The sequence below is a fragment of the Homalodisca vitripennis genome, chromosome 2 (assembly GCF_021130785.1).
Source record: "Homalodisca vitripennis isolate AUS2020 chromosome 2, UT_GWSS_2.1, whole genome shotgun sequence".
Lineage (NCBI taxonomy): Eukaryota > Metazoa > Arthropoda > Insecta > Hemiptera > Cicadellidae > Homalodisca > Homalodisca vitripennis.
In genome coordinates, this window is record NC_060208.1 from 60,235,439 (window position 1) to 60,260,533 (window position 25,095).

Genomic DNA, 25,095 nt, shown 5'->3' on the forward strand with positions numbered 1-25,095 from the left:
AATTGTATAATATCACTCAGATCCTAACAACACAAAAGAGTTTAGAAATATTATGTTTTTATTTTAATAAAAAATACATACAGATGGACCGACAAAAATGTAAAGAAGTAGAGCATTACTTGAGTTTTAGATTTTAGATTTATTTGATCTATGGAACAATATGCTAATGTTTAGCAACGGTTTTAATAGATCAATTGTAAAATGTATTAAAATACTGTTAATTTATTGATTTATATTTCTTTTTCTTTGATATATTTTATAAATGGCTGACGAATACAGTATATTAAATTTTAAACTGTATATTAAACTAAATTGTATGTATAAATAATATTAAAAATATCACATCCTATAAACATTAAAATAACTATTGGCTTATTTAAAGATAAACCCATTCCGTATATATTTATTCATATATATAAATATTGTAATGTCAGCAAAAAAATAACATATTTGCTTTTAGTTATTATTCAAGTGGATTTAGTCAAGATTGCCATTGTAGCGGTAGCAGCACAAATAACTCCGCTCTTGCCTCAGAAGTGAGCCATTTGTCTCAATACTCGTAACGACCTCAGCGCCTACCATCACTTATCTCTCCTAACAAGTTTAAATCTCTCTTTCCTTTTTTTACTTATTCCCAACTATGTAACATATTTAGAATTGGAAAATATATATTTAAAATAGAATAAATCCCTTTTGAGGTTTGGTTTGTTACTCGTATTATATAGTTTGTTTATTTTGTTATAACTTTAGCTTAAAACTACTTTCACGAATAAAGAGCAATTATCCTACTGCTTTACGACTTTGTTTCGTTTTCACTCCAAAACGAGAAATTAATAGTCAGTAGTTACGATATATCCTTAACAATACTTTGCCTCATATTCAATTTATACTCGTAGATAAATATCATATGTTAATACATTATATTGCAAACTAGACATTAAACACGGCATTTTAAGTTTTACCTCTCTAATTTTGTTTTAAATTTCGAAGAGGACACCTGAAATGTAGGAGGAGTGTCACAGTGCAGAATATAACACGTCAAACTGTCTAAGCCGTCTATATCCAGACACACATTAATCCTTTTGTCATTCCGACCTCCTCCTGCTCCTTTTCTGTATTGTGATATTCCTAATCATTTTATTAACAGTTTTAATAGAACCACGTGTTTATAATTAAATATCGCAATTTTAACGTGTTGGAGTTTTGAATTGTATGCAATTTTATTTATTGCATACAACTCAAAATTACAATTAATACATGAAATTAAAGAGCAACTTAAACAGTTATACAATAAAATCGCTTACAAGTGCTCAATGTGAGCTCCATTCAACACACGACACATACCGATTCTATAGCCCTGTTTTTCCAAACTTTGTACTGTTCATTAGATGTTTGTACTGTTAGATGTCAGATTAGTTCGTTCTATTTTTAGACCTAACTTTATGGTGGATTAATAACCTGATTGGTACGCGTAATAATTTTTTATTTCTCGAACTTTGTAGCTGAACATCTTGCTGCCAAGCAACACCTCACGCGCCTCGTCAGTAAGGACATTTTATAAATTAGCCCTTTCATGAGAGACATCTAATTTGAATGTAATATAAGGTAAGGTTGTAAATAGTAGAGTAAATTACCTTTGATTATGTTTTATTTTGGAAGATTAATACAGATAGTAGTTGTGGTGTTGTCCTTCTGACGAGACTACGTTGTCGTGATTAGTTGTCTCGAAAAATGGCTAATACTGTCGTGATTTGGTTTTAGGGGAGTTTATGAGTGCTCTTAAAATGTGAGTACAAATTCAAGTACTCATAGTATCCATTTTTTAGACTTCTATTCTACCAATCATCACTTTTCCGACTACAGCTGCAATGTCGAGCGATGATGCTGACGCCGCGCGTGTGAGTCAACATTGACATGAAGGGAAGTCAATTATACATTTTTAGTAAACAATAAAGTTTGCAGACAAAATTCAAAAGACCATTGGAAGCATTAGACCCACCCCCCAAGATATCAGTTCAGTTCATTATTACTTTCATTTTGCAGTAACCAGACAAGACATTATTTTATTTTAACATCTAGAAGTAATGCTTATATGTTTGAAATGCCGCAATCAAACTTAGAAGTAAACTTTTCGAATCGACTATTTATTACTACGACCTCAGTTATATCCAACCCCATGTGTTACGTCCATTCGGTACTACTTTGATTAATGTGTCTGGAACGATTTTTGCAACAGCTGTTTCAACGCTAGCCCTTATAAATCGGGTAGCGGAGGCAAGTACACAAATATTTTATGAATCCCAAAAGGTATAAATCACATGGTATAAGGTCAAGTGAACGTGGAGATCATGCGAAACAAATTCTGACTTTAGGCTCCTTGCGGTTAATCCAGCGATCGGGTACAGTTACTTACAACCAAACGCGTACAGAGTTATTCGAGTCATAAAGTCATGTGGTTCGTCTTCTCCCAGTTAAGGAAATGGTCATAGTTACGTATATACGAAATATATAAAAAAATACACGAAAAGAAACACTAGCTAAATGAAAAGTCTACAAACTCCGGCTATATATATCACACAATATGTATATTTTAAGGGAGTCTCGCTGTAGGACAAACGCGCGCACACACACACACACGCACACACACACACACACGCACACACAGCACATTGAGTGTTCACATGTCCACTGTGGCGAAATGTCGATGACAACGCATGAGTCCACAGTTAAACATTGTTATTAATGGTTAGTGATTTACTTTTTTGTGATTGAATGGAATATTTTATTTTGCTATATTTCTTATTGATTGCATTTAAATATTTTTTTTATTATTTAACCCAGGAAATCAGGAAAGCATTTATATTTATTACACATACAAAAGAGAAAGATGATCGTGAATGTAGTATAAAAATTATTCAATTGATTTCAATCTGTAATTATTGTATTATCTCCCAAGCTCACAAAATCACAAATGTCAAGGAAGCTAATTTTGAACTGATTTATATATTAAAAATCCAATATTTAATTAATGGTTAAAACACTGAACCATGTAGCTAGTTGTGACATAGCGATTGTATGGCTCACAGTTTTTATTTTCTTGTAATATTGAATGTGTTGTTTAGTTACGTACATAGTACAACTACATTATATTCTCTCTCGTAATGGTATCATTGTGAGTTTTGTTTAATATGTAAAATCATAATGTATAACATTCGGAAATACATAAACTGACATTTCACAAGTAATGTTTAGTAAGTTCATCAGTTAACGTCTAAAATTCGTCCTTAAGCAAATTATAAGAATATTAAAATATAATTTATTTTCATCAACATCTTAATACTTAAAACAATATTAAAAATACTTCAACTCAAAATGAAATTAAAGTTAAAATCTAATATATATTATTTTTAACTAAGTGAGAAAGATATTACGATACAACTTAGTTATAGTCTTTTTATTATAAGTTTATTATCTGGTAAATTTATTAATTTCATCCAGTTGTGATTTCATAAAGTCGTCAGTTTGTTAAGCACTTAAACATTCTTTCATCTCTCAGAGGGTTTTAAATCTTATCCCTATTTAAGTATTTTACTTTCTAGCTTTTCCTAAATAAGTGGATAAACTTTCCTCCTCAGTCATAATTATATTTAAAAATAATAATCTTCCACTTGCTGATTTTAGATTGAATACAAAATTTTAATTGGAGTATCAGAACCCTTTTAAATTCAGTAGCGTTCTCATTAAAAAAGAGAAATATAAGATATTTTCAGAACATTATAAACTTTTTTCCCTTTTATAAACTTTTTGTTTGATTTGGTACTTTAAAGTGTTCACGTATTAACGACTTGAATTGGCGCTTTAATTAGCACTGATACCTCTTTCCTAACAAAGAAAACACAAATTTATTTTTTTAATAGCACGTTTTACAATCAAATCCTTTCTTAAAAACACTGAAAGCATTGGAGTGCATAAAATAACGAGATACGAATAAAAATATCTTTCTTCGGGGTATTTGAGGAATGCACAGCGTAATAAAGTATCATTTTATAGTAGTCACTTACGGTAGAAATGGAAAGTTTTGAGCTTTGGTAATATTTGTATTGTAATATTATAAAACGTACTACGTACATAACAATGAATATAATTATATTGAGGTAACAATTCATCACGAGTGTATGTAAAACACATTTGCAACGGGACTAGTTATTTGTTTGCCACCACAGGATAATAATAGGTTTTCTTAGATATAAAAATTTCAAATTGGTACAAAATCTGATATAAGGGACAGATATGAATGAGATTTTACCAAAATATTACTATACAAATATAATGTTCAGAAAATTACTAAGCTTCAAAAATCAAATAATGCGTGATATATAACAATTTTTTAATTATGTGAAGTTTCTGTATTTGTATTTGTATTTTTTCTATATTTCTGTATTTGAATCCTACTTTAATTATAAAGGTACATACAAAATACATTGCCGACGAAAGCCTAATATAAACACACACACAATGTAAACAGATATGCACCTTTCTATACTTTTCATACAAAACTGTACTTTAATTAATTTACGATTTGAAGTATTCTTCGATCTGGTGAAATTAAAGTTTTACACTACATAATTCTACCCCAGTTGAACTAACCACGGGTGGACATTGAGTATTTGAAACTCATAACATAAAACTTTCTTATATGTATAAAATAACGTAACTTAATAATGTCTTAATTTTGTTACAAGGTATGGTTATTTCATTGTCTACACTATTCATCTAAATTATTTGTATCCACTGTCACCTAACAATAGTACATACGTAAAAATGTGTTATATATGTTCATGTTGTCACTAAAACAAATATATATATATATATATATATATATATATATATATATATATATATATATATATATATATATTCATGTCAGTAAATCAAATGTGTGTGTGTGTACGCGCGCACGCGCGCGCGCGTGTGCGTGCGTGTATGGATTGTATGTATGTTCGTATACAATAAAAACATACTCCGTACACTATTATTCTAATTTTCAAGTTATTTACATTGACACATTTTTAATAACCTACTTAAATTACAGCCATAACACTCATGTAATCTGAGATACACATACCGTGGTTACTCGCTTGTTTGAACTTCAGTTCTGCAGCGTTGGCCATCTCAGATGGTATCTACTCTGCCCATTACGGGCTTGTTAATAGTGGAGTTCAGTTAAGTGGCCTAGCATATTACCGTGATTTTTATTAAATTGAACCTTAAACTGTTTTAGGCTCTTCTTTTTTTATTGTTTAAGTATGGGATGTTACGAAATACTTACATGCTTTCAATTTCTTAAATGTTAAAATACTTAATATTCTAAAAAATATGCAGTCACTTTTGTAACACAACAGATTTTGTTGAAGCAGAACTAAATTTTCTCTTTTTCGTTAAATTAAGAGATATAATACATTAAATATGTTAAATTTAAGATTTATGTATAAACTATAGTGACTTTATGTGAAAGACGATGTTTTTGTACTTAATGGTAGCTAAGTAACAAGAAAGATGATACATTTCAAACAATATTAATTTTAGTTACAAGTTCAAACTGTTAATGTTTTAATGTTATCATAACCCCAGATATGATGCAGAGTATTATGTAAACATTGTACGACTTTGAAAAGGAAAAAATTATTTGAACTTTAATTTGGTGAAGTTAATTTTATTATAAACCTGATAAGATGATTAAATTTTAGTTAATTAGACAATAACCGTTTTAAAACCTCTAAAATGTGTTTGAAATAAATGTAAAAAGTTTATAAAACAATTTGTGAAGCATATACAAACTATGCACGGTTATTAATAATTGTAATCAAGAATATTGTTAAAATTTTAATTTAATTTAATTTAAATTCTTCTTATAGCTGCAGCATAAAAACCCTCTAGTACAGTTTGAACGTTGCTTGTACGTAGAGCTCTTTATTTTCATCAAGGAAATAAAGTAAAACTATAAAGTGGAATAAGAAACAAGCTTGTGTAACAATACTACATATTTTAAAGGTTGTTATTATGCACAAAACAAATAGTAAGAAGAACTTAGAGTAATGTGTCTTTATGTACACTTGTCCAACCTTTCATAACAAAATTATAAATAAAAATAAATAAGTCCGTTGAATTGCATAATGTAATTACAACTTCTTTCATTTTTATTTGACAATGCAGGCTTTAAAATCGTTCTTACCATTTGAGGCTAAGTAAGATACCAGCTTACTCCTAAATCTCACGGATCTTCACAATGTAATAATATCCTCAATGAGAGAATGGTACAAAAGACATGAGAAGTTACATACTTTAGAAGTATAAAGTCGTAGTTTAAACAAGTTGAGTGTAAAAATAAGTCCTCCATTTATACCTAAATACTTTCATCATATTTTTTCACAGCAACTATGATGAAATTATTTGACACCAGTCTCCACTTTACGCGTATTGTGCTGTAGCAGTGTGCCTGTATTGGTTAGTGCTATTTTGTTTACGCTTCTTCTGACTTTTGTATTTGGTCTCTGATTCGTATGTCAAATTCGAGACACAATATTTCTATTTGTAAGTATAAATTAGATATAACTATTAATATTATTTATGTGTATGTTAATTTTTATATAATTTCGGTTCCTTGTTTCAATTCTGACACCAATATTTTTATTTTATAAATATCATGTATCGAAAGTTATTATTGTTAGCATAGCATAATGCATGTCTAAATCTCGTTATACCTTAACAATAATCCACTATATACATGATTGCCAGTAAATGTTAGTTAAAATAAAAATAAATATAAAATATTTCCAATAACGTAAAATGTAACACAGACATGCATGATTAACACGTTGACTGTGGCAGACGCCTTACTGCGTAGATTATGGGAGAGTAGTTGGTCTCACTCAGTTTAGAGTTGCAGTAAAGGAGTTAATTCATGGATGATTAACACGTTAACTGCGGCAGACACCTTACTGCGCAGATTAGGGGAAAGTAGTAGTAGTAGGAAGGGTATCCTCGTGTTACCATAACTTGTACCAGAAATATATAAAACAATTCTAAAAGATTTGACACAGGTGAATCTGCGTAATACCTCTTCCGGTTATTTGATCTCTCATCGTAAGATTGAGATAAACCTAGGTTATGTAAGAACAATTTCTTTTAAATGAGTAATTTTTCAATAGGGAATTTTGTGACGTATAAATTATAAACGAACCTGCAAAAATATGATATTCATTACGGAAGTTATATAAAACTATAACGAAATTAGGTATTAACGAACAAAAATTGTGATAAAACTATGAACACTAGACATAATAAAACTTAAAGATAAACTGATTACATAAGCATTTTCATAGATCATAGTGGATGGTATATAACCTATGTAGGATTTAAGATAACATAAATAAGGTCTCATCCATAAGATACCTTTTACAGGTAGTTTAAATAACTACTCTGTGACAATAAGTCATTATGAATATGGTTAGCAGTAGAATAGTAACGGAAATTATATTAAGCCTTCGTTTTATGACTAAATAAAAAGGGTATATCACTTTACTTGAACACTGTATAGAAACACGGTTAGGAATTTACATTGTAATACACAACCTCGGCAGTTAGCAGGTGCGATACCACCTGTATATTGATTAGCCTCTGATTTCCCGTAGGAATGAAACCATACTCATGTGTGTTTTGTTACAATGCTATTTGTAGTATTCAGAATGTCACCAATATAACGAGAAATAACATGACTATTAGGTACGTTTATGATTGTCTGGACAATCAATGATGATCCACAGGAATAATGTTTTTGTTTCTTTATTTTGTACCGTTTTACTGGCACATGAGGGGTTAGCTTTGAAATTTAAACTTTTGTGAAGGTTCAAAAAATAAAATAAAATCTTCTGAAATAAAAAAAGTTCAAACTAAAATAAAATTTATTCTTAAAAATAATTACTGGATTTAAAATTAAAATAAAAACTTCTTGATGACTTTTAAATTCAAACTTGTAATATATTCGTCACTCCAAAACTGTACAAAGTTCTTACAGATTGTCTTTATTCAATTTTCAAAAATTCAAAACTTTCACACTCTAATGTGATCTGGCAATTCTTCACTTTAATTTATCTTCAAAATTCAATTTTTTTTGTTTCTAACTTTCTTTACTTTACTTTAACTATTACTTCTTTTCAGTGTTAGAAAATTAAAATAAAAATAAAAACATACAATTTAAAGGTTAAAATTGTACCAATTGTATTAAATAATAATTCTGGGGTAACTGGATTACCGGTGGAAGGAGTAGGCCCAGAAGAATGATAAGGACTGGACAGTACAAAAGAGGCTGCTATCAGCGAGGCGCGCATCGAACCCGGATCTCTCAATTGCCGGGTGAATGTTGAATGTGCTACCATTACACCACAGAGTCCTCACTTTTTACGATTCAATTATTCTGTATTTGGCCGTTTCTTTCACATATGTGTTTAAATAACTAAACTAACATATGATCGGAAGACCAAATACTGTCAAATGACTTCTATTTACATTCATTAAATTTATATAAGTGGCAATAGCCTTTTTAATCCCTGCAATTGTATTTGTACATTCTCCATAAAGTTTATCAATTACAATAAACCTGTTAATGTAGTGATATTTTACATCACATTAAAACATTATAATTTATTTAACACGTATAATTGAAATGAAAATTAAAACATATATTGTTATATTTTTATGTCACCCAATATAAATTGTTAAAATATAAAATAAGCATTTGTAATGAGCAATGATTAAAAGTATCGTAGTAGTTTTGAGTGACTAGTACATTGTACTGGGTGTTATACGCGTTATATCAAGACTACAATATTTCAACTTCATCACAATCGTCGAGTTGTAGCCAGAGGGACAATGTCAACATGGGCGGTCACAATATATATTGGCAGTCACACCCGCTAAAATATGGGCTTGAATATAGTTCCCAGTTGTCTGTCACATCCCAGTTTATGGAAATTAACACGAGCTCGGCGCAACTCAGGACCTTACCCCTATTACTACGGCAAGCTAAACTAAACACTCTCTCTTTCTGTCTGTCATCACTCTGTTTATGGAAATTACCACGAGCTCGGCGCAACTCTGGACCTTACCCCTGTTACTACGGCAAGCTAAACTAAACACTCTCTCTTTCTGTCTGTCATCACTCTGTTTATGGAAATTACCACGAGCTCGGCGCAACTCTGGACCTTACCCCTGTTACTACGGCAAGCTAAACTAAACACTCTCTCTTTCTGTCTGTCATCACTTTGTTTATGGAAATTACTACGGCACTCCCGTTACTATGGTAAGCAAACTAAACTCTTTCTCCACGTATCAGTCGAATATATTTGATCTCTAAACTATAAATATCACTTTTTATTCCTTACTATCCCTTTAATTATTCAGCAAGTGATCCAGGTCCTCTCTGCACAAACTAAGAACAAGCTCTTCTATTAAGCAATTTTGTTTTTAAAATATAAGAGCATTATCATACAACTCCTAAATACTCGCTCTCGTCATAAATTGATTTCTTTGAATGTCATAACCAAGTTTTTCATTAAAATAATGTAGCCTATACGTGCACAGATACAGTAAGATAACATAGAACTATTTCCTTTGGTCTCTTACCCAAAGGAATTGACGTGCTATTTTGAGACCATTTAGATGTTCTTCTTTGCATGATTTCTTTTGTCAATATATATTCGTCTATATAGTTTAGAACCCAAGAGCTAATTTGCATTGTAAAATCGCAACAAGATTATTTTTGTAAAATAGAGAAGGGTTGAAACTAGTGATTTGGCATGATAGCGAATGCCTTAGATTATCATTATTTTTGCATATACACATTATAAAGAACTGTGAAATACATAAATAAAAGTTATACCAGCATCAGCTTAACACATTAATACTACAAGATTTATTTGGTTGGAAATTAAGGATAAGTCATCTAGTAGGCTTCTGAATATAAACTTATTACTGCTGTGTTTAGCGGCTCGTATTATACCGTAAAATAGTATTAAGGGGAATCCGAAAGTCATATTTACCACATTGTACATTGGGTGAATTATGGAAGACTTTCTCTAAAACTATGATGTATATCTAAATAAAATATTTATTGCTTTAATTTTGGTTACCTAATTTGCATGATATGATATAAATTGTATTGTTTTCTTGTGGTACTACTTCCAATATTATTACAAGCATACCACAATTCCAAATTGTTACTTCAAAAAGTGTATGTTACATTTGTACGTTTATTTAAATGTCACATTTCTACCTTATAAATTATGAAGTTTACGTAATAAGATTTATGATACAATACTATATCATTACCTTCGAACCTCAAGTAATGTATACCTTATAATAAACTCTTTAGATATATTTTGTAATCATACTGAAACAAAATTTAAGATTTTATAATAAATATTTCATACACAACATTTTTAATATTAACTATATCATACACAAGATTAATATCATAAATTAATGACTCATAATTAATCATTTTGGCCTTTAATTCATTGCTTGTATCATATTTGATGTCTAAATTTACTGTATATATTTGTAAAACAATTTTATTTTTATTGAGTTATGTACCTGTAACGAAATGGAATTATTAATAAATTTCAATGACATTGACTATTTAGCAATGTAGTACTCAAAAGTTGTATCATAAACAATAAACTCACAAGCAGTGTATTAGGGGATGTAAAACCAATTAGTTTCGTAATAAGAGAATTCAAGTTACCCTACACCCCTGGGACGGTCGGGTCACACAGCCATTACAGTTCCCTTGGCATCTCACAACCACACTGAACCCCATTACACCAAGCAACGACAGGGTTCTCCTCTCAGCATCTCATTTACTACTCTGGTATATTCCATTTATACTGTACTCAACAAAACCTTTGTTCTAGAATTTTATTACAATGTCTGCACGCTCATTTCTCAATTTTATTAGGCAATAATATAACGTAGTCTGTGAATAAAACTAGTAATATGTTTATCAAGATTAATGTATATATTAAGATTGTTTTATGCTAATTAATTAGGTAAAATCTTTTAGAAATTAACCAAAAAGGGATATTACTTAACTTATTCTTAAGCTTCTTTTAGAAAATAACTTAAATAATAGACATTTTAAAAACGCTGCATGTAAATATTTGTTCACATTATACTTGCTAATTAGCACGATATATATATATATATATATATATATATATATATATACACGTTATACACAGCATTAAGTTGGCCCCCACTGGTGACCATCAGTGGAAATAAGGTTTGGTGGCGAGTATCCTAGAGTTGAAATATATAATTATTTGCAGTTAACCGCATCTTCGCACGCAATTTCGTAGGTTTTTTACCTGTATGAGCACTTTTGGTTCGAGTGAGTTATATTTCCGACGCCAATATTGTTTCCGTTCTACCTACGACCAAGAATATATGTTTAAAAGTGTATATTTATGGTTATTGTAATTTTATCAGATCTTTATTATTTATTGATTTAAAATTTTCTTTAGTATTTTTTGTTCTCCAGCTGATTTTGCCTTTTCGGCAATCTGTCAATATCTCTGAAAATCTTGGAATCAATATTATTTTTTCTGTTAACGTAAGCCTTCCAACTATTCCTGTTCTTCTTCGTTACATTTATCGGGTTGCCTCAGTCGCTTCTAAGGTCGAGGTACAGACACTTATGTCCCCTATTATGCACAAAAAAAAACTGTAATGATAAACACTTTAAACAACGTCTTCACTTATTGCACAATGATATAAAAAAACATGTGCAACTACCACCATAGACGAAACTACTCTGACTATGACTGTGCGCGCTGGCTTTGAGGTTATGTTTGTTCACCATGCGTGGTTGCGTGGTAGTATGTGCCTACATCACTTGTTCCCAATCCGCGCAGCCATTTCGTTTACTTGACAAACATTGTGCAGCTGTCAGTAGTTTAAATATGAACTAGGAACTACACCACTTTGCAAATGAATAGAGAACCCCTTGAGCAACAATATTATGACTCTAACTCATTTTCGTAAATTTTGGACACATCACATGGCAGCTAAGGGCTCATATACATATATATATATATATATATATATATATATATATATATACACGCAATTTAAAAGGCGTTGCACGTGTATGACCAGTGCTGGTTTGACTTAATTATTTCCGACGCCAATGATGAGTTTGCCTTGTTGCTACAATCAAGAAAATACATAAAATTTGTATATTTATGGCCATTATCATTTACTTGGTTCGTTGTATATATTTGTTCCATATTAGATTTTTTCTTCTTTCTCAATCAAGAAAATATAGCCTATATCATAAATCAGAGAAGCCTACTTACACCAAAAGTGAACTAAGATAGATTTTGTATATATTTTTTAATCTTTATTAAGGTTAAGAGGATAATAACATTGTATTTTATATCTAATACATATATAAAAAAATTACTATAAAATGTATTTCCGACAAACCTACATTAAAATTGTATATGCTAAAACAAAGACCTAAATGTATTTTAAAGAAAAGCTTGCGGCTCACCGTCTAAAGCTTCATCTTATTGCTGTACACAAGCAGCAATCCAACCTTTTTAAGATCACAGTAATAATGTGCATTGATGTTAGAGATTAAAAAACATTTCTAAATGTATAGTACAGGTAAATAAAAAGATTTAAAACATGTGAATTTAGTGCTTCGAACTTTTATCAATACATATTTTGTTAAAAGAAACTTTTATTCCACATTTCTTTTGTAATATTTAAAAAATTAGGAATTAAAATAAGATTTAGATAAAATTAGAACCAATTTAATTTAGAAGAAATACTAATTTTACCTAATTCCTATTATTAATTCAGAAAAAAATTGTTCTGAATTTAACTGTTATTTTAATATGCTAAATATTTGAATTGGTTTTTAGTATAGCAAATAATATCAAATAGATATGTATAGTGCAAAAATGTTTTCTCGTCTGTGTATATGGTAATTATTGGGATTTTTACATCGATAAGTCTAGGGTTGTCTGCTCGTTGTTATTACTTCTTACTCGATGATCTCGGTCATAATCAAAATATAATCAATTTGTATTAATATATCATATCTGTTGAAAATTTTGGAACGGTATATTGACATTTTTCTACGTATATTTATTTTCCAAAATCATTTACTTCAGTAACATTGAAAACTCATATAAAACATATTATGTTCCTGAAAATCAATTCCGTTACAACTGGCTGCAAATATCTTTATCTAGCTTTCAGTACCGCAGTAAAAGTTTGAGAAAACTGCTTTGAAATTTAAACAAAATTAAAATATGTAATTACAGTCGACTCTTGATAACTCGAATTTCAAGGGAACGGCTGTTTTCTTCGAGTTACGTATAGTTCGATTTAAGAATAATTCGAGTTATAAAGGTAATATTTCACTAAATTCGACTTACAGAGGTAATTCGACTTACAGAGGTAAACAAAATAAAATTCGAGTTATAGAGGTACAAATAAACTATGTTTTTTATTCCCTACATCCTTTACAAAACTAATGTATGTACTGTAACTACATACAGCATATGTACTTACTCTCACACTGCAATGTATGCCTACAATTCATACGTATATACAATACAAAATTTCGAGTTTTAGAGGTAATGTACTTAAAGACTTCGACTTATCTACTGAACTTCGAGTTATAGAGGTAATCTTTCTATCACTTCGAGTTATTGAGGTAAAATTCGGGTACAAAATTAATTCGAGTTACGCATGGTTTTTTTTTCGACTTAGGCAGGTTTTCTCAAGGGAACGGAAAAAAATTCAAATTATCAAAGAATTCGACTTATTGAGGTTCGAGTTATCGAGAGTCGACTGTAGTAACATTTATATGCCACTGTTGTGCATTTATCAATAGATGAGAAACCTGGAATGTTTTTATATTGCATGAACGATTATACCATATTTTATCATTGTACATACGTTTATGCGTTAGAGCTTACACCAACATAAAAACCTCTCCTTCATGCAAAATGCAGTATTTGACTCAATTGGCTTTACAACTCAGCCGAGAGAATTCTATATCAGAAGGCTTTTGTATAATGCATTCGTTCCGTTTGGGTTGAGGATAAACCGCTGTTTGTTTGGCCTAGTACTTCCTTTATACAAGGTGAAGTGGTTTATCTACAATTATTTTTAATTTGTAACAATTATATTTTCTATAGAAAAAATAAATTTAAATATATCCACCGATATTTTTTCCAAACTATACAGTTTTGTAAATTTTTGTTTAAATAAAATAACACTTTCCCAGATTATGTACACTATAATTGTTTTAGTGTTGGACAAGAATGTGACCAGGAATCACATTGCAAATTTAGGTTCGATAATTTCCAATAACTCCATTTTTTTGTTAGAGTTATGTACAAAAACTTATAACATTTAATCTGACATTGCGAAAACTTACAGCCTTGAATCTGGAACACTGTTTAAATCTGGAAAATGTGGCTATAGCACTTAATTTACTCGCAAGTGTGTTTCGATGTTCCTAGGGAATACCTTTTACCACCTAATAATCGATAGGTTTTTGGATCATACAGCATGTATTAATGAATATGATGAAAAAATAAATAAACTTGGTATGTGTCTGCTTGCTTATATGCAAGGAAATGTTTATTATAAATGTTATTAACAAAAATAATGTAGGTTGTGCCTTAAAACGTATTCTTATGTTTAGAATTAACTGGCAAATGTTCAACTAACTCAGATCATTATGAATGAATAATCTGTAAAAGTAGTTACACTTATATATTTTAAGAGGTAAAAATTAATAGTATTAACAAAAGTTACTATCTACAAGATTGTATCTAGGTAGTATCTACAATTACAGAATGTAGCTAGAATATTATATCAATAAAACAAATATATATAGTGTAAAATTTAAGATCTAAAGTATTGTCTTCGGATCTCAAATAATAATAATTAGTATTATTCTTTAAAACAAGTCACAATTAATGATGTCTGTTTTATCTGAAAGTGATTCTATTGCAACTCTGGCGCTAATGTATTTCAGATGAAAGTCATTCATCATTCCGGATCCGTTTCTCTTTACTGTGATGAATATGGGTTTTTGTGTTGTTTAGAATATCCGGGGATGTTTCTGTGGTAGGTGCAATACCATAGGTTCTATAAAAAGTGGACAATAAATTTACATTTTTAACAGAAATATGTTAGTATAAAATAATTTAAGTAAGACATAATTAATACACTTTCCTAAGAGCACATCATTGTTTAAACTTAATAATTATGCAGAAAGTGTTAATAAATACCTCTGGCATATGAATTTGAATATCTTAGTTGCTTTTAAACATGTATAATAAGAACAAGTTTTTAATAGTAGAAGCAAAACATAAATACTATTTATGGTAAGTTAAATTATAATGTTTCAGAATCCGTTATAACCTTTTATGATTGATGATAAAAACACTAGAAATTTACATGCAAAAGTACGTAAAAAGTTTTAATATGTAGGGGTTTTACTTGTGTTAAAATTGTATTATATTTCAAAAAAATATTATTAATAGGTAAAACTGTATGTAGTTTATAACATAAACAACTGCATAATTCTGTGTACCACGATATGTGTGTAGTTAGCGCGTGGTGTGCGTAAGAATAAAATTTTAAAAAATAGAAATAAATACTGTATTAGATATACTATATGCTGACTCGATAATCTAATATGTACATAGAAAACATATGATACTTTTTAGAAAATAGTACAGAAAACAAGTTTGTTTTTAATTTATGAAACGTATAATGCTGATCATGTGTTTTTTAAAACAACTAGAAGAAAGTTTGAATTTTGGGGTGTTAAAAGTTGGGAAAAATTGAGAACGTGAAATTTTAATTACATGGCATATCATAGATTTAGTACGAAATCTACAAGTACAGTTTAGAATATAATATATTATTTATTAAATATAATATATTTTGTAGTACGGAATTTTAAATAATTTATGTGTGTTTTTGGTCTATAACAATTTTTTTAGATATCGTGTTTAATATTATTCTTACGCAAAAAAGTTACTTGGAATGAAAGACTATAGGCCAAGAGAATTTTAGACTGGAGGCATTAAAATAAATAAACTAATAATAATAATAATAATAATTTATTCCATCAATAATTTACAAAGTATAAATCACAATAACTTTTTCGGAATTTACTGACCACTATTACCAGTAGTGTGGCCACTGATATAATCTAATAATAATATTAATACACTTAATCTAGAGTCCAGCAACTTAAGTAGTTATTTAAAATCGAGCCTCCAATTGTAGTGTTATCTTTTTATTTTATTTATTTTTTAATACTACTGACGTGAACCAGAGCTGATAGGTTTCTATGAATATCCAAATATTGTTGAATAACGCCGGCTAACAGTGATTTTATTTTCATTGGTTGTCCAACCTGTTCAGAGAGCAAAGTTCAGTTTCGCTCTCAGACAGAGGTTTGTCCAAATTGTGTCTGATTCAGTCATGCATTAGCCGGCGTCACTCTGGATACTCAGTGACATAATTCATCAGAAATAAATACTAAACTATCCATTTACAATTTACTATCCTATTCATATTGTGTTTTCCTATATTTTGTTTAAACTGTCACATGTGGCTGTGTTGTGAAAATTAATAGTTGTGATTGTGTGGTAATTAATACAACTAAAGTGAAGCTGCAGAGATAGAAATGAACTTAGCCTTACGGAGGAGGAGGAGATAAGCTGGGGAATATAGGGATTAGATCCTTCATGAGATAACACATAACAGGGCTACAACACTAAGGTCTTAAAGAAGAGATCTAATGCCATCTCACAAATTAAAAGCTAAGGGTATTAAAATTATCCTATTTCCCATCATCACATTCGGAACATCAATTTTGCGGATAGAAGAGTTACTATACACAATAAACCTTTTGTATGTTAGATTATAATCATTATGTTAGTAATATTGTGAGGGAACGTTAATGACTATTATAAGATAAAGTTTTAAATGTTCTCACTAAATATATGTTACATTTTTTTGTCAGAAGTTTACCGTTCTCTCTTTTGGGATTTCAATTATCAAGAGTTGTGATAGCCTTCTTTAAAAAAATAATGAACTAGTTGTATGTGCTTTTAATTAATGCATTTGCATTTAATGTTCAAGAATTGATTATTAGTTTGGCGTCTTATTCACAAAATCAATAAATATATATATGGCCATTTTCATGGTTTACAAAATATAATATTATAAATATATTATATTATAAGAATTTAATATAATTATAGATCAATCGTAGATAGACGAATAAAAATAAAATTTTTGGTTATCGAATTTGTTAAAATTTCGGTTTTGAAGTGATTACTTTAACTTTTACGACAGGCATTTGAATAAAGACAAGTTTAGTCTATAAGATTTACTTCTGTGCATTATTGATTTAGGTCATTTTATTGTAAAATTGAAAATTTTGATGAAATTTCAGTTACAACAAACAAGCATGAATCATAATTGGATACTAAATTGCATTTTCATAATTTCCTCCACAGCAGCATTGTATGTTTACATTATTTCATTTGATATAATTGTTTTAAACTTTGCCAAATATTAATTTACACATAACGGATGGTCAAAAAACAATTGAACCGATCATCGCTGACGTCATAAATTAGTCCAGGCAGGGTCTAAGTTAATGTTTTGTTTTTAGTTTTTTTGCGGAACACTATAACAAAGATGTTAATGATTTCTTAAGTCACATTGTGGCTGATAATGATATGTGTGTTGCGTACTGCACTCAAGAGACTTAACATCAATCCAGTGAGTGGCATCATCTTAACTCCCCGTTGAAGCCACGGAAATTCAAACAAGAAACTTGAACAAGGAAAATCATGGGCACTGTTTTGGGAACTGAAATATGATACTTTTGATAGACTTTCTACCCCAAGGAATGACAATAAATAAAGAGAGATATAGTGAAACTCTATCAAAACCGCCGGCGGGACTGCTCTCTCTTGTAGCGTCGTTTGCTTCACGACAATGTTTGGCCTCACGTCGCGGTAAGAAGACGCAGCTGGACAAGTTTCGTTAGGAATTACTGGATCATCCATTATACAACCCTGAGCACTGTGGTGTACATATCTGAATCTAATATAAATAGTCAGCTATCTAAAATATATTTGTTAAGATAGGAATGTTGATTATCGATCTGGCCGTTGGCGGTTATATGTATGTGACGTAATATGAGACCATACTGTTTAAATAAATCCTATTGGCTACTGAGGTCACGCCACTTCTCCCCGCCAACGTTCCTTACCATTCCAGCAGCGAGTGTTCTCCCCAGTCCAGTTTTACCCACGGTCCGTAAAACCCGCGTCCTCCCGACCAAGATGTAGTCCAATAGCTTTCCTGAATTGGTGTAACTTTATTACCCAGTATTATTACCACGGCCACGAACATCACAAATGGCGACGAGGATTTGTGGAAATTAGTATTAGTGCGAAATTCAGAGTGTACATCTCTGCTGGACATCAACAGTGAACACCACGTGCGCGAACTAACACGAGGACAGTTTTGATCGAGTGAACATCACAAAATGGCGAGTGAACATCACGGAGATTAACAGTACCAATTTTCTTTAGTTTCAAACCAATTAGTGTGGGAGGAAGTGTAGTGTGCAACCAAATTATTTTAGCTACGAGTTGATGTGGCAAGTACAATTAGACGAATTACCGTTTCCTGTAACTAATATAATGGCGCAAATAGGCGTTATCGGGGAATATGACGGGTCAGTTTGAAACCTGGGCGTCATACATCGAACGTTTTGAGCTGTATGTGGACTGTATAGCATTGATGCGGGTAAAAAGGTCAGTACGCTTTTAACTGTGATAGGGGTAAAAACGTATAGTTTGTTGAGAGACCTGTGCACTCCTAATAAACCGTCGGAAAAGACATTTAATGAACTGGTGCAAACTTGTGCAAAAACATTTATTCCCGACTCCTAGCTTCATCGCGGAGCGATATCGTTTTAGTAAGCGAGTACAGTTGGAAGGCGAGTCGATTGCCGAGTATATTGCAAATTTGAAAAAAATGACAACCCATTGTGACTTTGGCGCGTCGCTAAATGATTACTTGAGAGACAGACTGGTAAGTGGCATCAGAAGTGAAAGTGCCAAACAAAAACTTTTATCGGAAGCCTCGTTAACGTTCGAGCAAGCGACCAAAATATAGTGCTTTCAAATGGAGCAAGCAGAAAAATCGGCGGCAGCTCTATCAGTCGGAAGACCCGGAGCGGATCCATCAGTTGAGCAGCGTGGTGGCCAGGAGGGGGAGATTCGGAAATGGCGCACCGCATTCCCAGACGCATTCCCAGACAGCACGGAGCGACAACGCTGGAGCGGCCTGGAAGGGGAGCAGGGGGAACAGCCAAGGTCGGCACGTCACCAGGGCCTTTCTGGATGGCAGCGGCGATCTCCGCCAGGTGGCAGTGGCAGTGCGCAATGTTTATGTTGTGGCCTCACAGGGCATTTCCGTTCACAGTGCAGGTTATTAGGTGTGAAGTGTCATTTTCTGTGGTAAACAAAAACCACATAGCAAAAGTGTGTCGTTCTAAGTTTGCTGGTCGGCAAGGTACAAATGTAAATAGAGATAAGACTAATTTTAGAGATAGTAAAAGCACTGGGAATTCCAAAAATTTATCGCAAACATAACTACCTAGAACGTGTTGATAACAGTAATCAGGTGTCAGGGGACACTGAGCAATTTGTGGAGGATGTAGCCAATTTATTTAGAATGAATGAAAAGGTGACTGACAGGGTCAAGGTAGACCCAATTCAGCTTGATTTAATTGTTAATGGTAAAAGCTTAACGTTTGAGGTTGATACAGGGGCTTCTGTGAGTGGTTTGCAGTGAGGAATATTACAATTCTCATTTCCAGATGTGTAAATTAGAACCTAGTAAGTTGACACTTCAGCTCTTATACTGATCAACCTATCACACCTGTAGGCAAGATCAAAGTTGAAGTTAATTTATAACAAAGTAAACAAAGTAATGGACTTGTATGTCATCAAGTCCGGTGCTCATCCACTTATAGGTAGGGAATGGTTAAGTGCTTTAGGGGTTGAAATTTCGTTTAAAAATAATTAACAGTTATTTGAGATAAGTAAAACCGATGCCGATAGTTGTCTTGAACTTAAGAACAAGTTGTTCAAAGAATTTCCTAATGTATTCAGTGACGAGATAGGTTGTTTTAAAGGCGAGCCTGTAAAGTTTAACAGTAAAAGAAAACACGGTTCCTAAATATTTCAAACCTAGGCCAATACCTTTTTCCCTGAAAGCCAAGGTTGAAAACGAACTAGCTAGGCTAGTAGATGAGAGAAAGTGTTAATACCTGTAAGTAGCTCAGATTGGGGTACGCCCATAGTTCCTGTATTAAAGAAATGTGGTTTTAGTCAGGATTTGCGGTGATTTTAAAGTAACCTTGAACCCTTGTTTAGAAGTAGAAAAATTTCCGTTACCAAGAATAGATGAGTTGTTTGCAAACCTGCAAAAGGGCGAGAAGTTTAGTAAGATCGATTTGTGTCAAGCATATACCCAATTAGAGTTCGATCCAGAGTCTCAGGGAACTGTGTACCATAAGTACACACAAAGGTTTATTTTGTTGTTATTCCCGTGTTCCTTTTGGCATAACGTCAGCAAGTGCTATATTTTTCAAAAGAAAATAGAGCAGACTCTCCAGGGTATAGATCAAATTGCAGTATTTTTAGATGATATTCTAATAACCGCTGAAAATGATAAGGCTCATTATGAGAAGTTAAGAGAAGTGTGTAAGAGGTTGAATGAGAAAGGCTTAACTGTCAAAAAGAGTAAATGTACTTTCTTTGCTAACCAAGTAGAGTATTTGGGGTTTGTCATTGACAAACACGGTATGACACCGATCCCAAGAAAGTAGAAGCAATCAAGAACGCACCTATCCCAAAGAATGTCACAGAAATTAAATCGCTAATTGGGCTAATTAACTATTATTCTAAATTTCTTCCAAATTTGTCAAGCATTTTAAGCCCATTGTACCAATTTATTAAAGAAAGACGTTCCATTTGATTTCAACAGGCAATGTGTTCAGGCATTTGATAGAGTAAAAGAACTGCTAAGTAGTGGAGACTATTTTAGCGCACTATGACGGCAAACTTCCGTTGAAGCTGGCGGTAGACGCGAGTTCTTTTGGACTAGGTGCGGTCCTGAGTGTTGTCACACCAGAAGGTATTGAAAAACCATTAGCATACCAGTCTAGAACGCTAACTAATGCCGAAAAGAAACTACTCCCAGATCGATCGAGAGGCTCTAGCAATTGTCTGGGGCGTGAAGAAATTTAACCAATATCTGTATGGTAGGGAAATTTTACCTTATGTACGGACCACAAACCGCTTCTATCAATATTTGGTCCTCATAAGGGTTTGTCAGTGTTTAGCGCCAGCAGATTGCAGCGCTATAGTTTATTTTTGTCAGGGTACAAGTTTAATATAGAATATATAAAATCAGCTGATCACGGTAATGCCGACGCGTTCAGCAGGCTACCACTGACAATGAAAGAGCCGGAAGTGAGCGACGATGACCACTGGAAGGGCAGTTATTTGCATTGTCTTTTGGAAAGCTCTGTGCCTTTAACTTTTGAAAATGTACAAGCAGAAACGCTAAAAGATCCAATTTTATGCAAAGTTATTGGTTATGTAAGGCACGGGTGGCCCAATAGCATCCCTGGGGATGACAAGGAGTTGTTGCCATATTTTGCAAGGAGGGAGGAGTTGTCTATAGTAAATAATATATTGGTTTGGGGTTACAAAGTAGTAGTGCCTAGCAAAATGAGAAAATATGTGCTGGACGAGCTTCACTCATCCCCACATGGGTATAGTCAAAATGAAATCGATAGCTCGTAGTTATGTTTGGTGGCCTAATATTGATGATCAAATTGTGTCCCTGGCAAATAATTGTTTTTCCTGTGTAATGGGAGAGAAATAACCCTAGCAAGTGTCTGCTGCATACGTGGCATTATCCCTCAAGTCCATGGCAAAGGCTTTCACATGATTATTTAGGTCCGATTAATGGAAAAATGTATCTACTAATTGTTGATGCGCACAGCAAGTGGCTGGAAGTGTTTCCTGTAGCTTCCACTTCAGCCAATGTAGCCATAAATCATTTAAGAGATTTGTTCAGTAGGTTTGGTCTGCCAGAGACTGTCCACAGTGACAATGGTCCACCATTTTCCTCATTCGTATTTCATTAATTTTATGTCAAACAATGGTATCAGACATACTTTGAGTCCTCCATACCATCCCATGAGTAACGGTTTGGCAGAGAACTCTGTCAAATATGCTAAGAATAGATCAAATGTGCTTTTACGTGATAAGAAAGATGTAAATATAGCTTTAAGTAGGAATATTGTTTGATTATCGAAATGCTGTTCATGCTACCACCAATGAGACCCCAGCAAAGTTGATGTTTTAATAGGCAATTAAGGACTAGGTTAGATTTATTAAGGCCTAACCTGTCAATGACAGTTAGTAAAAGACAAGACAAGCAAAAGGAGTATTTCTCTGGAACTAAAATTAGACTATTCTATCCTGGTCAAAATGTAATTGTTAGGGACTATCGCACCCGTGACAAATGAGTTAGTGCTACGGTTAATTAAGCAGATCAGCCAATGTTATATACGAAGTTGAATTGACGTCTGGCATTGTGTTCAGGACGGCATATTGATCAGATTGTAGCCGTGCAGGGAGAGCCAGCTGATGTAAACAAACAGGTAGAATCAGCTGACGCTTTCGATGACAGTTCCTCTTTCCCCGGTCATGGACACCGGTGGTGGGGCGAGAGAGCCAATAGCGGTGAGTCCCCACTCTCCGCCGAGCGGCCGTGTGGCTCGCTCTCCTCCCCTCTCAATGTCGTGCCGTTCTAACGGTAAACAAACAGCTGATCGTGGCAACACGTCACCGGCTGCGACGGCAGCTGTCATGCCGCGCCAGCTGTTCCCAAGCAACAACAATGATAGACGCTATCCTGTGCGGATTAGAAATCCCGTGGATAGGCTGAACTTGTAAATTATATTGTTTTGTTCTATTTTAGTTTGTTTCATTATATTGTTTTATTTGTCTTAGTTGTGATAACCAAGGCGTTCATACCATTTTGCTTTATTGTAGTTTAAGGAAAATTTATTGATGTTACTGTATTAATGTGTTAATTGAATTTCAAACAATGTTTTTTTTGTTTAAACTATGTAGTGTGTTATTTTTGCAGTGTTTTTCAACTTTGGAAGGGAGGAAATGTGGTGTACATATCTGAATCTTAATATAAATAGTCAGCTATCTAAATATATTTGTTAAGATAGGAATGTTGATTATCGATCTGGCCGTTGGCGGTTATATGTATGTGACGTAATATGAGACCATACTGTTTAAATAAATCCTATTGGCTACTGAGGTCACGCCACTTCTCCCCGCCAACGTTCCTTACCATTCCAGCAGCGAGTGTTCTCCCCAGTCCAGTTTTTACCCACGGTCCGTTAAAAACCCGCGTCCTCCCGACCAAGATGTAGTCCAATAGCTTTCCTGAATTGGTGTAACTTTATTTACCCAGTATTATTACCACCGGCCACGAACATCACAAGCACCATCATACCTTCAGAAAGATCACCTTCAGATCTTTTTCCAAACTGAAGGAATTTCTTGGTGGGGGCGTTTTTAAAATAGTGAAATGTTGAAAGAAACAGTTACTAACTGATTTAACGCTCAGCCGGCAGATTGCTTTGATAATTAAATGTGATCTAAAAGCCCGTGCCACGACTTGTTCAAATGTAGATGGTCACTACGTATGGAAATGAATTTATGTTCATAATTAAGTTTATATCCAATTTTAGTTCATATATAAAAGTTTCTCTTGATCCCTTACAAAACGGTTCTTACTTAAAAAAATGTCCTATCTTATGTACACAAATACAAATTTACAAGTGTAAACTACACAAAAAGTGTTATAAATTAGTACACTTACAGATAAATTTAATTCCAATTATGCCTAATAATAAGACGTACACTTTAGTAAAGCCTTTAAATTGTGTGTATCAAGTGATCAAAACAAAAATAATAAGATAAGGTTTTATTGAGAACTACCTTCCTTTGGTAATGTTTCAAATTCGGGCATTGCGTTCGAAATTTGATGAGCTATTCTTTTAAATATCTCTTCAATATTGAGGTTTTGGGTTTTATTAAAACCGATGGATATTATTATAATAAACTGAGATTTTACACCGAAACAAGTTTATTTAATAAATGATAAAATGCTAATCTTAAAAACTAAGTATCACTGTGATCTACATGTAATAAAATTGTAGTGAAAGTTACTCTTATTTTTAGAATTATATCGTGTTTAATTCGCGCTTCGATTTAGATTTTTAACTATTTAAAATTAATTTTCATTGAATAAATTAAGGGTTTAACTAACCTGTGTTGATCAGCGTAAAAACCAATTCTAAATAAATATTATTGGTGTAGCGTACAAACAGAAACTACAATTTAAATCTTTTTTGTTTAAATAACATTTATATAATTTGTATTTAGTATACTTTTATAACAAGGAATAAGTTGTTACCTTGTTATATACGAGGTTATATTTGAATCTATAACTTTTTGGATTACATTAAAAGTTTTATTACTGGATTTAAAGTACTTTCACAGCAATATACGTTCCCAACTTATATTAGAAAGCGACGTCAGTTCCGAGAAATGCTGCATATGTAACGCTCTTGCGAACTTTTCAATGTGTAGTAATAGCATAACTGACGTATTTCATTTAAATATTTGCTTTCACTCCTACATCTAGATTGAAAAAAATCGAAAAAACCCCTAAGAAAACATATCCGATAATTTAATTTTATATTATTAACAAAGTTAACCATGAATAATTTTATAAATTGAAAATCTCACATTTACAACTTTAATTACTCCTGGGCAATTTTCCAAAAGAAACACGATT